We start from the raw sequence: 4424 nt of genomic DNA on the forward strand, positions 1-4424 counted from the left end.
ATGGCTGAACCTTAAAAACATGCTAAGTGAAAGAAGTCATCCAGAGAAGGCTGCATAGTATATGATTCAATTTATATGAAATGTTCAGAATAGGCAGATCTATAGAGACAGAAAGGACATTGGTGGTTGTCTAGGGATGGGGAGATGGGGGCTTTGGGGTGACAGAAAAAAAGTTCGGTGCTTCTTTTTTGGGTAATGAAAATATTCTAAAATTTATTGTGGTGATGATTGCACAACTCTGTGAATACAGTAAAAGCCATTGAATTACACACTCTAAATGAGTGAATTGTATAGTATGTGAGTTAAGTCTCAATAAAGCTGTTTAATGTTTTAAAAAAATAAAAACATAGCTACACACACACACTTGTATAGGCTTAGAAAATCCACACACAAAGGACACACGAAGAAATGCTACCGGTGGATTATTCAGTAGAAGACTAGAGAACCAAGGGTGAGGGGTGAAAAAGAGACATATTTTTCACTGAATACCTTGTTGTATCATTTCAAGATTTTATCCTGTGCATGTTTAACACACTCTAAGAAAGTTTCCCTCAAATACAATTGCTTCCAACAAGCCTACCCTGCTTTTCCCAACTCCTCTCAAACAACAATCTCTCTTTATTCTATCTCCCAAAATAAGACACAAGAGGAAATCAAACCTAAAACCTGGCCAAACAATTCTAAAGAAAGAAAGAAAGAAAGAAAGAAAGAAAGAAAGAAAGAAAGAAAGAAAGAAAGAAAAGTAATAAAAGGAATGCCAAAACCCATGCAGAAAGAAATTCCATAAGTATATTCACTCAATAGGACATTTTGTACCATTTAAATATGTTTACAAATAATTTTAATGGGAGAGGCACCTGTGGCTCAGTTAATTGAGTGTCCAATTTTGGCTCAGGTCATGATCTTGTGGTCCATGAGTTCGAGCCCCACGTCGGGCTCTGTGGTGACAGCTCAGAGCCTGGAGCCTGCTTTGGATTCTGTGTCTCCCTCTCTCTCTGCCCCTCCCCTGCTCATGCTCTGTCTCCCTTTCTCTCAAAAACTAAATAAATATATTAAAAATTTAAATAATTTTAGTGGGAAATGTTTATGTGAAAATGGCAGTATATAATTGAATATACAGCATGATCCCAAATGTATTTTTTAAGGACTAGAGTAAAGCCTAAATACACCAAGATGCTAACATTGGTTGCGCTTGGGCAGTAGGATGTTTTTCTCCCCCAAATTTTCATCAATGAACCTGTATTACTTTTGGAGGGAGGGGCGTTTATTTTGTTTGGGATCTTCTGGGTAGAGGGAGAGGTTACTCATGGCCTCAGATCAGGCATATTATCATCGTTGGCTCTTTCTTGGCTCCTCTTGATTCCTTTCTTTGTTCATTTTATTTATTTATTCTTTAGAATTCCCACACCCCACTCTCACTCCCGTTCCCCCCCAGAACAAACATTTAAATGTATTTAGTGAGTTTTACTTTTAGCATCAGAAAATTTTCTCTCTTCAGTATATATAAAATATAAATATATTTTATTATATAAATATATAATATATAGATATATATTATACATGTTCTCTATAGAGAATGTTGACTTATGTATATATATAGATATACAAATACATATTATATATAAATATATATTCTCTATATAATTATATATATATTATTACATTAATTATAATATGTATAGAGATATACTTATATGTGATATAATCTTATACATTATATATAATATATATGTTTTTTAAGTTTGTTTATTCTTTGGAGAGAGAGACCGTGCACGAGCAGGGGAGGGGCAGAGAGAGAGAATCCCAAGCAGGTTCCTCACTGCCTGTGTAGAGCCCAATGTGGGGCTAGAATTCATGAACTGTGAGCTCATGACCTGAGCCAAAACCAAGAGTTGGATGTTTGACCAACTGAGCCACCCAGGAGCCCTATTTGTTATTATTTTTTTTTTTTAAAAGAAAGTGCCCAGTCTGGGCCTGGTATTCTAGCTCTGGGCCCTCCAGAGCCAAACTCCATACTTCCTCTTCAAAGCATAGCCCTCACCAGTCCCTCCTGTCCTCTGGGCCACTCTCAAAGTGGCCACTCTTGTCCCAGCCCCTTGCAAAGCCATGATTTAATTTGCTTCAGAGCCTTGCTGTCCCCTTTCATTGTGGAGCCTGACACATCTACGCAAGTCCTGCCCTTGCTGCTTATTAGGTGACTAAACTTATGTAAGTCATTTCCTCTCTAGAGGCCTCAGATTTTCAGAGGTGAATCGTGATATTAATAATTTCCACATAAAAGGGGCTGCATTAAGTGTTAAGAAGTTATGTACAGAGAGACCCAAGTAGGTAACAGAAGAATAAATGTTCGAGCTCCATCTTCCACCCCATCCCCCCTTGGTGTCCCCACAGCTTAAGGTCACTGTAGGTGTTCAGGATATGATTTCTTCTTTCTTTTCTGCCTTGACAATTGTTTCCCTATGACCCAGGCTGGAGTCACCACTCCACCATTCACTACTACAAACCTGTTGTCCAAAGTGAATCCTGGGAGAGATGGGGACAAGGTGAATAATGACCTAGAGTTGATCAGAGTTGGAGTCCCAGCATGACCATACTTAGCTGTGTGGCTTTGGCAAGTCACCTAAGACTCCTCATGCCTCAGTTTCCTTACCTATAAGGAGGAGGGAAAATAATAGTATCTACCTCAGTGGCTGCCCTCACTTTCTATCTCGCCTCTCACATCCCTTCTCTTTCAACATGACTTACCTTCAGGCTCAGGACTTGGTTGGCTGGCCTCACCCTGCAACAGCTGACCCACTCCACACCCCCTCTCAGAGAAACCACGTCCTAGCGCCAAGAGGAACCTGCCAGGAACTAGTGACATCTTGCCGGCCCTTTAAGGCAAGAGTGTGCAACCACAGGGCTGAACCCAATTTCCATTCCTCATCCAACCTTTCGTGCACCTGAATGCACACAATGAATATTCTCTGACCTTTCCTCTGGGGACCAGCCAGGGGCTGAGCTTTGCTGGAGTCCCTGCCTTCAGGGAACTTCTGATCTGCTAGGAGAGAGAGCACTAGATATCAATTTCACATGGGGGCCGACAGTGGAGAGCTCTGGGGGCTGTGGGAGCCCAGAGAAAAGGATCCATTCCCACTTGAGAATCAAGGTAGGCTGTTTGGATGAAGTCACACTTTACGTGAGCTCATCAGGTTTGGGAATTCAGTGTAAAGGCCTTACACGGAAAGACATCTAGACAAGAGAGGGCTTGGTACATTGTAGTAACCACTTGTAGTTAGTTCAGTGGTCAGAACACAGCGTGTGAGGCCAAATGTGGCAAGAGATGAGGCTGGAGAGGCCTGGTGGGGGTCAGAACTGTGGATGGCCTTAGTTGCCAAACGAGCTAGAACTTTAATGCTAGTGGAGGGGGTGTAAAGGAAGAAAGCCACGTGTTGGCTTCTGCATCACTGCTCTCTCACCGCTTGTATGCAAAATAGTAGGTTGGAGATGGCCAGTCTGGAAGCAGGGAGCCAGGGAATAGATTTCGGGTCACACATATGAGGGATGTTGAGCCTGAAGCAAGGCAGTGGCAAAGGATGAGGAAAGGTGGATTTGAGAGACGGAAAGGAGAATCAGCTGGACTTGGTGAAGAATTGGCTCTGATGAGAGCAGGGGGGTTCAGGCTGCACATAAGGCAGAGGACAAAGGGCAAACATACTGTTCAAGTGCCAAGGGGGTGATTAAGGCAAAGATAATGGCGGGAAGAACTCTGTGGGATAGAAGGGGCAGAAACACCTTTTTGGACGAGGAGGGGTTCAGGCCACACTCACCGTGTGGCCTTGGGCCAGTCATTTTATCTTCCTCTAGTTCTTTAGATTTCCACCTGCTGGGAGTGCCTAGCTTGCTCAGTCAGTAGAGCATGCAACTCAGTCTCAGGGTCATGAGTTCAAGCCCCACATTGGGTATGGAGCCTACTTAAAAGAGAAAAAGAAAAAAGAAATATGGCTAGAATTCCAGCTGCTAACTTAGGAGGCAGAGAATGATAATTGTGAGGAATTAATCACATAAAAAAATGTCCAGGAAGTGCCTAGCCCTGTGGGTGATTTGGACAGGGAGGCATGTGGCAGGTGGGTTTGGTTCAGGGTGGGGTGGGGTGGGGCTGGGCTGCCATTTGTGCAATAGCATTGACAGTGGCAGTGGGAAATACATACTTGCAGAAGGTGTGTGGGAAGGGGAACTGTGACCTGAACATATGTATCTTGGATTTGAGGGGGTCAGAGGCCAAGGCAGTCAAATGAATCTTACCCTGGGAGGCTGTGTCTTGGCAGTCAGCAGTGAAGAGCCTCTCTGAATCATGAACCCAAGACAGCCACCTCCCCCAGGTAGTACCCAGGCCTGGGAGGCCTGTGGCCTCTGGGTTCTCCTCTCAGATCAGCACCTGAGTT

The sequence above is a fragment of the Leopardus geoffroyi genome, chromosome X (assembly GCF_018350155.1).
Source record: "Leopardus geoffroyi isolate Oge1 chromosome X, O.geoffroyi_Oge1_pat1.0, whole genome shotgun sequence".
In the NCBI taxonomy this organism is placed as follows: domain Eukaryota; kingdom Metazoa; phylum Chordata; class Mammalia; order Carnivora; family Felidae; genus Leopardus; species Leopardus geoffroyi.